Here is a 19,255-nt window from a genome sequence, read left to right on the forward strand (position 1 = left end):
AAAAAAAAAAAACGAACTATGTGGCCTATATGCAATTTTCTTTGTTGTTCATGGACGAACACCGGGCGGGCCTAAAACAATTAACTTTTTGTTTTAACACAAGGGGGAACGAGAAAAAAAGGTGTTTCCAGTTTCCACTGCAGGCCTTTGTTCTTGTAGCGCTGTTCATATGGCATAAGGGATGTTAATCATGCGTAAACATATTGTTAACAAAAAACAATAGTTTTGGGTTTAATTTTTTGTTTGTTGGTTTGCGAAAAAAGTACTGTAAAATGAGCAATCGTTAACAGTTTGGCAGTCAGTTTTTTTGGTGTTGTTTGATATCCAGCTGTGTGTGGTGGCTGGAATATGGCAACAAGGCCTGTGGTGTATTTATGCCCAAAGCCAAGCTGGCAATAAAATTAAAATATGAAAACTAAGCTGCAGGAGAAAGTAGACAAAGACAATGCATTAACAAAAAGAGAAAATAATATAATAAAGAAAAATAATACAGGCAGGCCATATTTAGTTTTATAAAGAAATTCTTTGAAAGAAAAATTTTTACAAAAAAATGTCAATTTAAGAAAAAAAAACTCCAATTCTTAGCTATCTCCAATTTGTATCTCCACATCTAATCAATAGAAAGCATGATTGCCATGTGAGCAGGACTTGTTTGTGAGTTTGAAATTTATTTCAACACTTGTGCTTTGTCCACCAGTCCTGTCCGTCCTGTCCAGACGACAAACAAACCAACCAACCAAAACTAATTTCAAATGTCAAAGCTTATCTAAAGATTTTTTTCATTCATGCCTGAGTTTTAAACATTAAAACATGATTTCATGATAAATACTTTTATTTAAAGACAAAACAAACCAGTAAAGAAGCAACTAATCACCAAAAACCAGTACCCGCAAGATATATCTCTAGACAAAAATTAATGAAAAAAAAAAGAAGAAAAACCTCACAACCAAGGCAAAGATTCCTAGACAATGCCACGGCAGCCAGGCCAAACGAAGAAAACCACAAACATGTAATGCCTGTTCACACCTTCTTTGTACAAAAAAAAAAAAAAAAAAAAAAAAAAAAACATTACGAAAACGAAGAAGACCTAAACGTTGAGATTTTTATCAAAAACACATTGCATGTCACTGATACTTGCCAGTAAATAAAATAAATGAAATGGAAAAAATGGAACTTAAGAACCAAAAAAAGTGCCTACAAATGGAATCTTCATTTAAAATCCTGTTATTTTCCCCCTCCCGAAAGACAAACCGCCCCAATATGTCACCGTTAAATCCCCGACTTTATGAAATGATAACTCTTTACACTTCAACAAATTTCGAATTTAACATAATTTAACACGAATATCTTGAAAAAGCCAAAGATTCTTTTTATTTTAAAGGCTATTTTTTTTTCTAAAATCTGATAAACATGTTAAGTTGTTGTCGAAAAACAAAAAAAACACAAAAAAAAACTAAAAATTGTAAACTAAAGCATGTTGCAATTCATGTTGTTTTGTTGTTGCTATTATTGTTATATGATGTTGCCGAGTTGTATGTTGTCGGTCCGTCTGCCTGTCTTTCTTTTTTTTCTGTCTCACACAGGGGTGTGTGACATGTTACACGAAATAGTTTGCATATGTTTGCAATCAACAAGCATGGCCTATCATGGCTAATGTTATAGTTGGCTGGCTGACTGGCTGCTGCTATCTTTCTCTCTCTCTTTACAGAGACTCAACTCATTTTACTTGTCTAAAAGAACATGCATCAATTAATTATACGATTAATGCTTTTCATGTTATTCTTACATCTTTTACCAACATTTCCTTTGGCATTAACGTCTTGCACCTCTTGCACACATTGTTTTTGGTTTTGTTTCTTTTTCCTAGAGAGATTGTAATCTATGTAAGTGTTGTGTTGTATTCTCACCCCATTTGAAAAGGAAAATCTTATTTGTAAAATCCATAAAAAATTGTATTTAATGTTTCCTTTCGCCGACTAGTTTTTTTTTTTTTTTTTTTTTTTTTTTTTGCTGGCTTAAAATACAAATCCTGCAATTTTATTTGTCCGTCAGCTCCTCACATGCTTACGCATGTGGGTTAATTTGGGCTAGTTTTATCTAGAAAAAATATCTTGTATTTTCATCAAGATAGCCAATGCGATATCTAGAGATTGAGATACAAAAAAGAAAAAAATTATAAATAAATAAAAAACGTTGTGATTTTGGGAGTAGGTATTTCAAAAAAAAAAAAAAAAAAAAAAAAAATAATAATAATAATAATAATAATAAGAATAATAATAATAATAAAAATAAGAATACTAATAATAATAATAATAATAATACAATAATAATAATAATAATAATATAATAATAATATAATAATAATATATATAATAAATAATAATAATAATAATAATAATAATAATATAATAATAATAATACATATAATACATAATAATAATATAAATATAATCATAATAATAATATATAATAATAATAATAATATTAATAATTAATAATAATAATAATAATATAATAATAATAATATATAATAATAATAGTAATAATAATAATAAATAGAATAAATAAATAAAAAAATTGTTAAATATTTAAAAAAATATATTCTTGCATCTCAAAAGGAAAGAAAAATAATGTCATTGGCTTCTCTATCCCACTCGCTGTTATTTGGTGAAGAAACCCATTATTTGGTAAACGAGTTTTTAGTAAGTGGTTCTCCTGGTCCTAATATTCATTGAAGTTTCTATATATGTTTTTAATATTTCATAAACAATACCTTAATCAATAATTCTCTCATCTTCTAAAGACATAACGTTTTGCTTGTGGTAGTTGGTGAAACCCCTCCTTATTTGTAATGAGTGTTTTGCCAAGTTTGGTCTTGGCCCTATGTTTTAGTTACTTTTCTCATTAGCCCCTAAAATATATTCATACCCTCCCTATGAATTGCTTTTTAAATATTTTTAAAATCAAAGTCCGAAGAAATCTCCTTTCACTTGTTTCCCTTACATTCCCAGCCACATTATGGCACCATTTAACCCGTTAGCCTTTGCTCTTTTTTGTTGTGTCAGATTTTTCCTCACATTTTTTTTTTTTTTTTTTTTTTGAAAAATCCCATTATGAAATTATTATCAAACAAGCAGATTTGATTATAATTTTCATTCTTCAAACGCTAGCTTTTAACAGCTATTAAATTACAAGCTCTTGTTAGCAAAATCCACCCCCTCGCCCAACATTTAAATAATTCGGTGGGGATAAAATTATGGAAATTTTGTTAGACCCTGCTACCAGAACTTTGGTTTGGCTTTGTTTTTAGATTTACTTAATATTTTTTTTCATTGATGTTGTGTGTTGTTTGCTTGTTTTGTTCCTAGCCAGTAATGAGTTTATGAATATGATAAGACTTTTTCGACAACCCAACAAAAAAGGGGTGCATATTCAAATTGTTGTGTTGTGCGGCAAAATTGGTATGAAGGTAAAGTTAAACATCAGTGATTTGATTTACATATTTTTTTTTTTGTTCTACACCAGAACAAGTGGGTGCGGAGTGGGTGGCATGGTATTAAATTGGTCTAAATTAGATAAATGCCAAGCATTGAAATTGGATTTGCATAGACTATGTGTGGATGTAGAAAATACAAATTAAACAATGACATTTAAAAGGTTTCTTATGTTGCAAATAAGCAAATCTAATAAAGAAATTTGTTATGGGGTGGGGGAAGAAGTGCACCCCACTTCCCCTCCAGTATATTTTTAATTGAATTTTGTATACTTGAAACCTGTTTGATTTTAAATGAATCTTTTAGAATGAATTCACTCACATTCATCGAAAACTCATGAATAAAAGGTGCAGCAAATCTCAGTTGCTAGCCGCTTGAGTCTCCGTTTCTACATCATCAAAAAAAAAAAAAAAACCAAAACGAAAAACTTGATTGATCGCTATCATAATAGAAAAATCACACACTAAGAATCGTAGAAACAAGACATAAAAACAAAATCGTTTTACTCACATCACAATTTGAAAAAAAAAAAATCAACAGCAAATGATTGTTCATAATATTGGCTTTTCAAAGTAAAGGTCATCATAGTCAGGTTTTCTGTTGTTTTTTGTTTGTCTCTCTATCCGTGTGCATTGTTAAGAAAACAATTTAAAAATGTGCAATAACGCTTTTACTTTTGTTTCTTTTTGAATAGAAATTGAGATTTGCAAAAAGATCACAATTATTACACAGCAAAAAATAAAGGATTTCGCGAAAAAGGTGATAATTATGTAAGGGTTTTTGTATTTTATGAATAAAGTTCATAAAACTAGAAGTAATAGCTTCTTATGTGTGTGTGTGAGAGATAGAGGAAGAAGAAGCAGCTCCTAAAAAATCACGAATTATAAAAGAAAAAAATATTTCAAAATTGAGGGAAACTTGAAGAAAATTTGAAAAAAAAAATTTAAATATATGAACTTGTACATAAAATCTATGATAGGTACGTAAACAATATGAATTCGTTTGAAAAAATCACTAAAGTTTACCGAGGGAAAAAAGCTTAGTTAGTTTTTTTTTTGGAAAATAAAATATTATTTTTTTTAATTATCGTTCGAATTTTTTGAACAAAATTCTTATTTTTTTTGCTGGTGTATTATGGCCAAGCCTCTGTTTTTTTTTTCTGAAATGCCTGTATAAGGTATGAATTGTGAAAACAAATTCGAAATTGTTTGAAAATATTATTCCATTGGAATTTTTAATGACTAATTTATTTCAAGGAGATTTCATACATTTTTTAAATGAAAATTATAATTCGCTCTTGTACATGAAAATAATGAACGCTAATTTTATTCTCACAAAAGATTCTCTTTGAACATCAGCGCCACCATTTAGTGTTATTGTTGTTCTCATTCTCATTTGAGTTGCTCTTGTTGTTTCTAACTCTCTTAAGTACAATTCTCTTGCCTTTTAAGATGTACGATTTATTTTTAAGGAAATTCAACAAAATTAATCTCAATATTTTTTGGATTTTCCATTTTCCAAAAAACAACAAAATCTTGTGCCTAAAAAAAGTGACACTACAACAAATTGCTTGCGGACAACAACATAATTATATTGTCTGAATTAAAAATATAATTAAATTGTTTTAAAATACAAATAGGCAATGGTGGACATTCAATAATGGTAGCAAGAGGACAGAAGGTGGTGATGTTCGGGCACAATGAATGTGACAACCATAAAGACAACAACAACAACAAATGCTAGTGCTACAAAACTTGTTAAAGTAATTAACACATAAAAATGTTTTAAACATAAAACCATGAATTATGGCTTGAAAATGTTGTAAACTGAATTTATTAAAAAAATACAACGACAACGACAACAACAACAACAACAACTACAAGAGACAACAAAAAAATAAGCGCAGAACAACATTATTGGCCACAATACAATAAATGGTAAATGGTGATGTCTACATGGATTTTTGTCATGACATCCAGTTGTATGGCTGTTATGGTTTGAAAAAAAAAATCGACTAGATACAACAACAAAAACATGTCAATTATTTTTTTTTATTTTGACAAAATTGTTGTGCGTGTGCAGTAAATTAAGAAATCTTCAAAATTAAAAACAATAATTCCAGTTGTGGACTTTCCAATTGGAATTTGAGGAATATTTGTAGAATTTTTTAAAGAAAATGTTTTATGTTTCATAAAAAATAAGAAAATATAATTTTAGTTGGGAGGGAATTTTCGTAATATTTTTTTTTTCATATTGCTTTAGCCTTAACTTGTAAAAAATTTAATTTTTCAAGACTTTAATTTCAAATTCCTAAGAAATAAAATTTTCACTAGCTGAGACTAAAGCCATGGGAAAGGGCATGGAAGGGGCTTACAGAATATATCATTAAGAATATATCATTAAGATCTCCGGGTTTTGCACCAAAAAAGTTACCCTCTCTCAAATTTGTAAAGGGGTATGGTGAGAGCTTCCAGAATTATATATTATCTGGGCCATAATGAATTTTAGATGTCTGTGTTTTGTTCCTCTTTAAAGTTTAGATTTTAATTCCTTAAATTTCCAAGAAAAAATGTTTTTTTTATTCTGAAAAGTTCTGCAAAAAATCTTTCAGTATTATATATTATCTAAGCTCTAATGGAATTTTGATCTCTGGATTTTTGTGTTAAAAATTTTACTTTTTTATTTTATTTTTTAGAATTGTATTTTTCTCTTCAGAAAAATTCTGAAAAAAAATCTCTTAAAATACTCTTAAATTTTTTTTCTTCTCCTTTTTCCATTAATTACTGATAAATCACATTCTTCTTTGTTTATCACAAAAAAATCAAAAAACCTCATCAAACCTCTTCACTATTATTTAATAATTCCCATTAGACAATTTCCAATTGATTTAGAAAACCATAAGACAGCCGGCATGCGTCCATTATTATCTAGTGTTGTTGGTGTTGTTACAAGTCTTTGTGGACGGACGAACGGCCATATCTCTGGGGTCCACTATAATTATTTGTTGAAAAAGCAAAACAGAAAAAAACCGAATAAAAATATTTTTCTGCTTTGACAATGGCCACAACATGAAGTGGTAACACCTTTTCTTTTTGCTTTTGATGCGCCAAACGAAAATATACAGCCTTTAGAAAATTGCCGCAATACGGTGGCGTTTTTGACGTCTGCAAGTCTGCTGGAAAACAATGTAAATTCTGTAACAGTCATGTTTTGTTCCTCTTAAAAAAATAACAAACAATTTTTTTGCCTTATCATTTTCAACCAAAAATTTGCTTTTTGATGAATCATCACCATCATCATCGTCGTCGCCTACCGGCAAATGGAGTTCTTTTCCATTGCGACTTAGGTGAGGAATTACAATAATATAATTTGAAATTCATATACATACGGACATTCGTAAGCAAACCTGAAAAGATGTTATATTTTGATAACATTAAAACTAAACTTAAAATAACTTAGTTCCCTGGAAAAAAAAAAACTGAGGAACAAAAAAACGCTATTCTTTGAAAGCGGCCATTGAGAGGAATTCGGTTTTTGTAAAGTCATTGGTTTTTGTGGCATTCATTTCATTTCATTTCAATGAAAATGTATATATGTAGTATAATACTACAAATTTGTGCAAGTAAGCTTTTTCACGGAAACTGCAATATCATTTAGTTTTTCCACCCAAAAAGAAACGCGATGAGTTTTCAAATATTTCCATTTTGTGCAAGTAGTGTTTGGTAGACTACCAGACGTCATATGACATTTATTTTGGGAAGGTTGTTTTTATTAATTTTTTTGGCTTTATTTAAAAAAAAATAATATTCATAAATATTATTTTTTATAAAAAATAAAAAAAATAAATTTAAAATTTTTTATTTTTTTTTTTTTTAAGAAAGAGATAGTTTTTAATTTTAATAATTTTTTTTAATAAAAAATATATAATAAAAAATAATACGTATTCTTTATAAACTCATTTAAAACAACAAAAAACTTATTTTTTTAAAAATTAAAAAAAAAAATAATTAGAAATTAAAAAAAAATAATTAGAATTTAAAAAAATTTAAACTTGATTTTTTTACTTTTCATCACTTATTTTTTTAAATTAAAAAATATATGTATAATATAAATCATATATTTTTCATATTTTTTATTATTATTCCATAATGTTCTCCCATTTAAATCCAAATAAAATATTAAAAAAAAAACAATTAAAAACTATTTAATATATTTTTTTATGAAGCCCTTTAATTTGAAACCAAAAAAAAAAAAAAAATCAAAATTGTAAATTTTTTTTTTTGTTTTTAATTTCCCCCCACATTATTTACATAGTATCAAAATAACGCATTGTGCAAATAAACCCCCTCTTTAGGACAAACAAAAACCCAAAATAAAAACACAAAGATAACATGATAATTTCTTGATTAATTCATTATATTTACCTAACTTACTGCTGTTGTTACTGTGGGCTATCTGTTTTGAAATAATTTTTATTCTGGTGGTTTTTTTTTTTTTTTTTTTTTTTTGGTTGAAAATAAAGCATACGCCAATGTCGAAAAGAAATCACTTGCTTATCTTAAGGCTTCTGTATTTAAACTTTATTATCAAACAAACCAGCGATTTCAGTTTTTTTTTTTTGTATATTCTTGGTATATTACTAATGTTTATTTAACATTAGTAGTAGTTATCAGTAGTTAACTGCAATGGCAGGACAGAGCAGAGCCACAAAATATTGGTCATAAAACGAAATGGCTTAACTCGAAAAACTGATTTCTTCTTACGTCGTCATATGAAGCGAACCCGGTGAATCGTGTGCTGGAAAGCCCCAGAGAAATCTACGTCATATATGGCTCTAAAATTTGTGTTGATAGCATGAATTTCTTTTTTTATTTCTTTTGGAACCGTGTGCTAACATTGTGTAGTACTACTAATTTTTATGAAGTACTTTGACATGAAATTATTATGTTATATTTTAAGTGGAGATAGTAAAGTACAGGGAAGGGAAATGTGTCAAATAGAAAAAAATTGGGGGATTTTTCTGAGGGAAAGACACGGGGAATTTTAATGGGGAAAGATGGACAGTAAATAACTTTGCTAAAAATCGATATAGAATGATGCGAAAATATCAAAAGCGATTATTTCTTAAAATATTTTGGAATTAAAACCTCAAAAATAAAAATAATAAACTATTTTTCTTTTGTGGAAAAAAAATTAAAAAATATTTTAATATATTAATAAAAAAAAATCCTTAAAATTAATAAATTAAAATTTGTTTTTGAAAAAATAAATATAAAAGTATATATATTTTTTTAATATATCAATATTTTTTCATTATGTTTTTTAAATCCCTTAATTTTTGTGGAAAAAAAAATTAAAAAAATATATATTTTATAAAAATATATTTTTTTATAAAAAATATCGATATCGAATGATGCGGAAATAGAAAAAACAAATATTTCTTAAAATATTTTGAATTAAAAATCTTTTAAAAAATAATAAATTAATTTTTTATGAAAAAATAATTCTAAAAATATATTTTTAATATATAATTTTTTTTTATTTTTATTTTTTAAAAAATCCCTTAATTTTTGTGGAAAAATAAATTTAAAAAATTTATATATTATAAAAATATATTTTTTTAATTTATTATTTCCACCAAAAATTCAGGAATTTAGAAAAATTAATAAAAAAAATATTTATATATAAAAAATATATACTTTATAAAATTTAGTTTTCCACAAAAATTAATTTTAAAGGCTGTAGTGTTCCTCAATTGTTCATTTTTAATATAAAAATATTTTTTTTTATTATTTTTTAAAAAAATCCCTTAATTTTTGTGGAAAAATAAATAAAAAAGTATATATTATAAAAATGTTTTTTTTATTTATTTTTCAACAAAAATTAAGGTATTTTTTTTAATAATAAACAAATATTTATATATTAAAAAAATTATATTTTTCATATTTATATTTCCATAAAATCAAGGGAATTTTTTTAATATTTTTTTTTCTAAAGGCTGGAGTATTCCATTACAGATATTAATGTTTCGAAATTTCTATAAATTAAAATGGACTAAAAATAATTAAAAATAATCCATTTCCTTTTTCTATCCCATCCTTGCTTCAATTCTACCATATTTCTTATATACCATATTTATTATATATTTGAAACCAAAGGCCAAGGTTATCGTTCGAATTTCCAGAGTGCATAAATACCAGTACTCAATTTTACAATTCTTAATTTTCGAGATTTCATTGCAAATTATTTCCTCATTGTCTTGTTTATTGATAGCCAAAACCTTATATTAAAAAGAGGAGAGGAGAAACAGGAAAGGGCGATTTGAGGTGGCGTTACAGTTATTGCTGCAGCAGCCAGATGTAGTACAAAACAAAAACAATTAAATTTCATGCGCACAATTAAATTCACAAGGTGCCAACACACAAACACATTTAACCAATATACATATAAATATAACAAAACTTATCACAAGCATCAGCAGTTGTGAGAGAGAACACAGTCAGCCAGCCAGCTAGCCATCTAGCTAGGCAGTCAGTCGTCATTCACTCACTTCGTCATTCATACAATGCAGCCATTTCGCGGTATTCCAAGTGGTAATCGAATAACCCAACATTGTTGTCAGTAGAAGTCGGTTTTTTCTGCTCTGCTGTTTTTTTTTTCCCTCTTTTTTTCTGAGGGGGAGTCTGTCTAGTAGCAATGGGTAATCAAATACGTTGCTGGATATATACAAACATAGCTGGCTGTATTAAAGTCCATAGTAAAACCCAACCAAGCATTTAAGCCCCCACCACCCCCGAAATGCTACTACTCCTCTATCCCTCCTCCCCTCCCATCAAAACTATGAATGAATGTATGTAGGGAATAAACTTTGCGCATGTCGTTGTGGTTGCCCACCATTTATATGTGTGTGTGTCTGTGTGTTGGCTACACATAACCTTAATTAAGCTCAAAGGGAGTAATTTCATATTATAAACGCCATTGTTGTTATTATTATTATTATGGTATTGGTGTTGTTGTTGCTTTTCCTAGATTTATATATTTATAAATCCACACAAAAACACACAGAGAGCAAGCCATGGCTGGCTAAAGCTTAAGTGAAACCTTAGACCTTTTTGTGGAGATTTTTATGCTGCCACCCATGTTCATAACACCACAGCGACAACAACAACGGAGAAAATTCAAGCAAAGCTTGATGGAAAAAAAAATAAATACTCAAGAATTTTCCGGGAGCCATACTATGCTGAAACAGTAGCTTGTTGGCAGTGTGTTGGTAAAACAAATCCATCAAAATAAACAAATCCTTATTGTTTTGGGTTTTCTCTTTGGCTTTGGCCACAACAAAACGCACACACACCCTAAGAGAATATATCTCACACCACCACAACCAGATCTGGCCACAATCACTCAATCGCCTGAAATCAAAAGCATTTGCTGTTTTTGCACACAACGGATTTAATTATTTGTTTTAGGGATTTCATTTCAGGACATGAAACGTATGTTTCTGCCCCCACCCCTCCTTCTACGCTTTGTATATTTGATTTGTAAGAAAATATGTTTTTGTATGTTTATTTAGCTGAAGTGTTTGCTGGGTAATCATGATGATCATTGTAATCACACACACAATAGTTTGGGTATTTTTTCGCCCTCGGGCTATATGAGTTTTTTTGTGTTTGTTGGGGTGTTGAAAATTCTTTGTGTATTATTTTCATTGTGGTTATGGAAATACAAAACAAAAAAATCGAAATGGAAAACAAGGTTCGTTGTTTATTTAATGAGCCCTGGATCATGAATGGGTATATGGGTTTTCTGGAGGATTTAATTTTAAATATTATCTTCAAATAGCCCAGGGTCATGTGGCTTAGATATAAAACCAGCAGTGGCCCTAAGGTCCTGGGGATTAACAAAAAAAGGCTTAACGAAATTCCCATAAATTCACGTCAGAAAACTGGCTCAGAAGTCCTGGGGCTTTAAGAAGAGGGCTTAAATGAATTCCCATCAAATATTCTGTGGTTTTGAGTTATAAAGGATTAAAGAAAATATTTGAACATAAAAGTTGTTTGGAATTTTATTTTAAATGTGGTTGTTATATAATAACCCTATTTTTAAAATTGATTTTCAGTTTTTATATATTTTTTTAATTTTTAAGAAAGTTAAGGACATGAAAATATTTTTAAAATTTTAATTTTAAAAATGTTACATATTTAAATTTTAAAATATTCAAACAAGTAAAAATTGTTTAATTTTAAAATTATGCTCTGTTCCAGAACCTGCAAGAATCTACTAGTTTTCCATTTTTTTTCGATATCATAAAAGGGAAAATCGGTTATAGTAGTAAAAACTTTTACATTCCTGCAGTCCTGGAACAGACCATTAATAAACTAAAATTTATAATTAAATTTAAATAATTTTGTCATAAAATTCAATTTTTTTATTTATTTTTTTTTTCAAATTCAAGTCCCGAAATTTCCCAACTTAATTTTTTTTGATCTCAATTTTCTCTTCAATATTGGCATCTTGTTCAATTTGGTTACACATGTCGTTTATAAATTCTTAAACACAACAACAATTTTACCGTTGATATCTCATTTAAAACCAAAAACAACACACAAAAAAAATCACCCACCAACAATAACAAAAACATAAACATTCAGAACTTTTTTTGCAATTGTCGTTGACGCTGTTGTATTCCAGACCATATAAATATTTAATAAACTCATCCGGCTCTATTAAAATGATTAAAAATTAAAACCAAGAAGCAAACGAACAGCCAACAACACTAACACAACACCGCTTTCCGGCACTTGGCCAAAAGGTACCACATACCAACACTTGGGGCTGCATGCCGCAAAATACCAACAAAACACCAAAATCCCTTAGGAAAAGTCACATGAGAGGCACGACAAGTAGCAACAGTTCCTTTGGCTGGTGGTGGTATGGTATGGCATGGTTGGTTGGTTGGTATAGATGGATGGTTGAGTTGTATGTTTGGTTGGATGGTTGGCCATCATCTAAGAAGTAGATGGAGCAAAAAAGCAACGTTCTTGTCGCTTTTACTCTAAACTGTACCGCCAGCCATGCCATGCCGTATCATCAATGGGAGTTACTATTGCGCCGAACAAGTGTCTTTAGTCAGCATTTAAAGTTTATAAATAAATAATTTGCAACCTTTTTGTTTTTCTTCTTCGAGGACCCGTTGGAAGAGCGAGTGAGCGAGTGCATGAGTGTGTGATGACTGAGTAAATTTAGTGTTGGTACCATTGAGAGCTTCAGGGAAAATAAACGTGACTAAATTGTTAAAAGATAACAAGATACAAATAATGGAAATGAAATTGAAATACAATTCTCCTACAAAAAAACCCACTACTCCCCCTCTCCCAACCACAACAATAGAAAGAAAAACTCCTAAGAAGTTCCTTTTTCTTTGCTTGTCACAGCCAACTTAAGTTTGAGTTGAAAAGCAATTTTGTATCACAAAATTGATCACTTTATTGCTTGGAGTGTTTGGTGTTGAGGAAAAATAAATTTCCCAGGGAAAAAAGTCCCTTAAGATTTGTTTTTTTTTTTGCTTTCCATCACTGGACCCTCTCGCTCTCTCTCTTTCACTCTCTTTGGTATTATGGTTCAAGTTCATGTTCTGGCTATTTCAATTATTTTAATTCGTTTCGAATGCTTTGGAAAATAACTTAAATGCTTTGCAATCATTATTTATTTATCATTTAGTTGCTTAGCTCTTGACCATTTAAATATTAACCCCTTTTCCATTAGTGTTGAGTTGGGTTCGAAGAAGATTGAGGTCTGAAAGGGGCTTTTAATAATTTATTGGAAAGTGTTCTAAGAATAGTTTTTTGTTAATAAAAAATGGAAAATTTATGACGAAATGGAACTATTTTAAAAATTTATGAGGAAATGGAACTATTTTAAAAACGCTTATCTTGAAAATATAATTAAAAAATAAAAATAAATTGAAATAGGCCCTTCTTGCTTTAAAAAAAATTAAAACTCTTTTCGCCATTGAAATTACGTTAAACTTTCGTTTTCTTTTTGAAATATATTCTAACGCGTTTAAATTTGAAAATTTGCTTTAGTTTCTCTTCTGTTCCCCCTTTTATTTAAAGTTTTTTTTTTTATAAAAATTTGAAATTTTACCTGGAATTTCAATTTTATCCTATTTTTTTCTGAAAAGCCATGGGAATTCCGTTAAACTTCCGTTTTCTTTTTGAAATATATTCTAATGCATTTAAATTTTAAATTTTGCTTTATTTTCTCTTCTGTCTTTTGTCTTCTTCTTCTCCCCTTTTTCTGAATAGCTCTATTCAAAGTATTTTTTTATAAAAATTTGAAATTTTACCTGGAATTTCAATCTTCTCCTATTTTTTCTGAAAAGCTTTATCCTAAAAATTTTAAATTTTTTGGTACCCAAAGATACCCCTTTTTGTCTACAAGGGTTAACAAAACTCTTAACGCCATAGGAATTCCATTCACCTTCTATTCATTATTGTTTTTTTTTTTGTAATTTATTCTAATGCATTTTAATTTGAATATTTGCTTTAGTTTCTCCCCAAACCCCAATCACCCCTTCCCCCATCTTCCTTCTAGCTGAGCTCTACTATCTCCGGGTGTCGTCTTGTCTTAACACAGTAACAGCCCCACATTTCCCATTCATGCCATCATTCGAGGCGATTAGTTGCTTATAATTGCTTGCGAACATGCAAAGATGATAAACGCAGCAAAACTGAAATTAGTTAGAAATTATTTCAATAATTCTAGGAAGTACACGCTGGCATATTTTAATTGCACTCCAGCTATTGTTACATGTTCAATATATATTAAAATTGGAAACTAGCTTCGCATTGATGCAATTTGATAGCTTAATTAATATTAATTGATAAGTTATTAATTAAACTGAACATACCACGCGTTCGCTGCTGGCTTTTTCAAAACTTCAGAAAAGTGAAATATATTTTTTCTCAAGGTAATTTAATATGACTCCAGAAAAAAAAAGTTTGGACTTCTTCTTTTATTTGGTATGGTGCATTGGAGCGTGAAACTCAAAAGGAAAAAAATTAAGCCGCCTGTTTTTGGGCCATCAGACTTAAAGGAGACTTTGTAACACTTAGCCAGGATACAAAACAAGCCATGCTTTTGGCACTTGCTAAGGGAGGATAGAAGGGCCTGCCTATGGAATTCCTGACAAAGCCGCCAACCATATTGAATTACCAAAATATACAAAAAAACCTTTTCACCAAATAGCCAACTCAAAAACTTTGAATGAATTGAGAAATTAATCCCCACTTCCCATTAATGCCCCTGATATTGGGGAATGGAATTTTGTGGCGGTTATTGTTTTTGTTTTCTCCTGTTTTTTTTTTTCATTGTGAAATGCAATCATGCCTAACCGTTTTGAGCTATTCACTTTTTGTGGTTGTTGTTTTGTATTTGATTTGCTTTATTATTTCCACTTTTTTGTTTTGTTTCTTCCACATTCTTTACAAATCATTACAAGTCATAAAAATCTATCATATTGCCCGGCAAATAACAGAAGCTGCCAGCGGCTGCCAGCCACATATTATTGTTGCTGTTTCTGCCTTGCATTGTTGCGCTCTATAAAAACTTAGGAGAGTGTGTTAAATGATCGTAAAATAAAATTATGCGCAGGGTAATGGAAGAACGAATGAACGAGCGGGGCGAAAAAACGATTGCAAATAATTACAAACAATTTATACAAACCGAACATGTCGATCGAAGAAATGAAAATCGCTTTTTGCATTGGGGAATTTTATGAAAAGCAAGCTCCATTGCTTTGAATTATGGCAAATAATTGTTTGAAAAAGAAAAAATGAGAAGAAATGAAATGTTTATGAGGCGTTGTGGTCTTGTGGGCAAATCATAATCTATTTAATGATTGAATTTGAATTTTTTAAATTAATAAAAAAATAATTTTGTTTTCATTATGACATGTAACGTTTTGGATTTTTTAACTTAAAATTTAAAAACCCAACATTTGTATTTTTTTAGAAAAAAAAAAATTAAAAATTATAAAATTAAAAAAAAAAAAATAGAAAAGGACAAAGGCTTTCACTTTTTGCCAATTTCTTTTCGAAAGTCCTGCTCAAATCTGTAACTTTATTTTTTTTTTACAAAATATAGTTTTCTTTTTTAATTGAATATACCCTGAGTAGTTTTTCTCCCCTTGGAAATTAATCTCCAAATAATATTCTACCTATCACTTTCCGATCATTAGCTTGCCGGACAATTTACAACTTCTTGAGTAACACTTGAGTAGCAAACACAAAAAGTTTTATTCAAACTAAAACAGAAATAACTTTTAAAACTAAGAAATAACTTTGCCACAAAAAGCACTTTATTGAATGACCATTCACATCTCCTTCCCCCTCACCCACAAAAAATAAACAGGAAGAAGCCAAAAGAAAATTCCAAACACCAAAGTAATTTGTTAAGTAATGGTCATCAGCAAAACAAACAAAGCAAAAAAGAAAAACTTTTTCAATTGTTTTTTTGTTTAAAAGAAAAACATTTAATTACTTTTGTCTTAACAAGACATTTACACACAATTACATTTCGGTCATATTTTTAGATCTTTTTATTAAAAAAAATTATTTTTTTAAATTATAAAAAAAGTTTAATGCCAATTTAATTCAAATCCCGAATTAAAGAAAATATATAACTGCCATCCTACAGTGTTTCAGGTTATATAAAAATTAAAATTATTTTTTTTTATAAATTTTAAAAAAAAATTTAAGTAATTCAAATTTTACCTTAAATAATGCTCTAGAACTCCTCCCTTCTAAAGAGCTTAATATTCATACAAAACTCTCTCAATTTTCCCATACTTTATGAATTAACTCCCAAAAACTCCCAAACAAATCTGAATCGAGCCGAAAAATAACAATAATAACATGTTTCAATGGCATTGTTTTTCTCAACCAGATAATTGTCACTTTCGGGTATACAATTTTTCTGGTTGGGGTTGGGGTACATAATCATTAGGCATTTTTGTCCCCTGGTTATTATATTTTCGGTCAGCACACGTTCAAGCAAAAATGATTATAGTGTCTGTTCTGTAATTTGTGTTTGATGACCAACCTCCTTGCTCACTCGCTCACTCACTCCGCCGCTCACACTCTTGTCAAATGGCAAAACAATCAAATTATTGGTACAAGAAGTACTTTTTGGGTATTTGCCTAAGAACACCCCTTCAAAAGTTTGTTGTTATTGTGGATTATACCACGCTAAGTGTTTTACCGTGTTATTACAAATATTGTCTGGTCTGGTATTCCGGTCGGTCCGTCTGCCCTTCCACGATGATGATGACGATGTTGATGAGAAAGAAAAACATAATTTCTCTATTTGATTTTTTGATGTCACTTACACATCACCCAGGCATTTTGCCTAGAGGGTGAAAGTGTATAAGGACGACATTTCGTCCCATCACCCACCCATCCAGACAAACGACGTTCCCATCATCCTTGTGTTGTGTGTGTGCGTATGGTTTTCTTTTTTTCTATAATAATAATTTTGAGTTTGACGTTCGTTTAAGCTCTGGTCCTTGGGGTATTTGCGTAGCATTCTGCAGGAATTCTATTCAGTTGTTCGTTCACCCTCGCCCAATAAACCATTATCCATCCGGCTTACAATACTTCAGGACTTGTTAATTTGTTTGTATTTCTGGTGTGTATTTTTGTTGATAATTGTTGTTGTTGTTGCTGCTGTTATTCCAACCACTACTACTGGCACTTCTGTTGATTTCAAGTATGTTGTTATTTCGTTAACACCCAAACCACCGGCGCATAAGGTGTGGTGACGGCGTCTGCCCGCCGCCAACCGTAAGTCCTTTTGTGTGTGCCATACAATTTTTCGCATAGTTAAATATATGTTTTATAATTGGCTGGTGTTATTTGAAGATCATCAACATCCAGAGAGGGGAGAATAGGAATTCATTGACGATTTTTGCACAGGGGATTTATCCTTGGAGAATTATTTTCCATATGTATCGTATTTCTTGAGTAATTGATTTCTACCAAGCTGGGAAAAATTTTTGGCAATTTAGAGGGAGAGAGAAAAAATCGCTCGAATGTGGGAAAGTAAAAGGGATGAAATGTTTTTCTATAGGGTTTAGGAAAAAATTTATATATATTTTCTATATAAATTCTAAGTTTTTTTTTGTACCTTAAAGTCAATGAGAATTATTGCCCTTATATAACTAGCAAAGAGTTCAATTGTGGGAAAATAATAATACTAATAGGGGTTTCTATGTAGAATTTAATATGTTTTCTTTAAAAATACGAAAAAAATGTTTATACATCAAAGTCAATGAGAATTATTGCCTTTAAAAAAATTAAATGCATGTTTATTAAATGAATATTATTTAAACATTGTTATTTCTAAAAATTTTAAATTAAGGGCGAAAGCTCTTTATTTTTATTTAAAAAAAATAAAAAAGGAATACTTTGTCAAAAACAAAGTGAACGAGAATTATTACCTTCTATGAATGTAATACATTAAATTCTATACTTTCTTAAACATTTTATTTTGGGTAATTTTTCGACTTTTCAAAGTTTATTTCTTTTTAAAAAAAAAATTCCCCATTCCACCAAGTTAATGAGAATTTTTTAATGCATTTTCAAGTCAGAGTTTAAAAATCTGAACTGTGACCAAAATATTGATTTTTACATTTTTTCCAAAGAAAAATTCCCTTCTTCAGTTTTACGACTTTTTTTTAGTATTTCCCCTTCCTTGCTTCCTCCCCTACCAGCACCAACTTGGTCTGGCAAACAATTTTTGATTGATAATGGAATGAATCCACTTGAAAATCATTAAAAATAATTTCCCTATTTTCTTTTTGAAAAGAATATGTATATATTTTTATAGTTTTTTAATCGATCATTTTATACCTCATAAAAATAATTCGTTTTTATTCATATGGATTTTTAATTATTTGTTTATTACACTTTCAAGCGACGGAGGGGCGAAAGAGGGCGAGAAGGCATTGGGGGTCGTTGCAGATCAATTGATCATTTAAGTGGCAAAAGAAAAAACAAAGAATAAATAAAAATATATATTAAAAAAATACAATATTGATTTTGCTCTTCTAAGTGGTAGCAAAAGAGAGGGAAGGGGAGGGAGGGAGCGAGAGCAATAAAAACTAGATGAAAAAATAATTAACAATTAAGTGAAAATGTTTTGGGGAGATAAGAAAACACTTTAGCTGGCTTTTTTACTGCAAAAAAAGAGCAAAGGTTATGAATATATAAAATCTGGGGCGAGGGGAGGAAAGGGGAGTTGGGATTCAGTTTTTTGTTTAGTTGAATATTCAAAAAAAAAAAAAAAAAAAAAAAAAAAAAAAGCTATATTAAAATTCAAGGCTTTGGGAAAATGTCAACTGTGTATAAAAATGTATTTAACAAACAACAAATGTTCCTTCATATTTAATAAAATTCACAGCACGCACTTTTGACAAAACAAAGACAAAGTCAAAGCCACAAAGCAACAACTGGCTGTAGACAAATCTTGGAGACCTCTCCTGCCAGCCAACCAATTCCCAAACAAAAGACCAGCCCAGTGTTGTGGTGGTGGCCAAAGAAGAAAAAAAGAACCTTAGACTCAAAAAGGTTGATGTCTTTGTGATTTTTTTTTTTGAAACCTTTATTTTTATATTTGAAATGTAACTCTCCAGCAAATGCCGGGAGAGCGTAAATTATTTTCAAATATATATGTATGTATGACTGCACTCCTGGGCCATC

This window comes from Musca domestica, unplaced genomic scaffold (assembly GCF_030504385.1).
Source record: "Musca domestica strain aabys unplaced genomic scaffold, Musca_domestica.polishedcontigs.V.1.1 140, whole genome shotgun sequence".
In the NCBI taxonomy this organism is placed as follows: Eukaryota; Metazoa; Arthropoda; class Insecta; order Diptera; family Muscidae; genus Musca; species Musca domestica.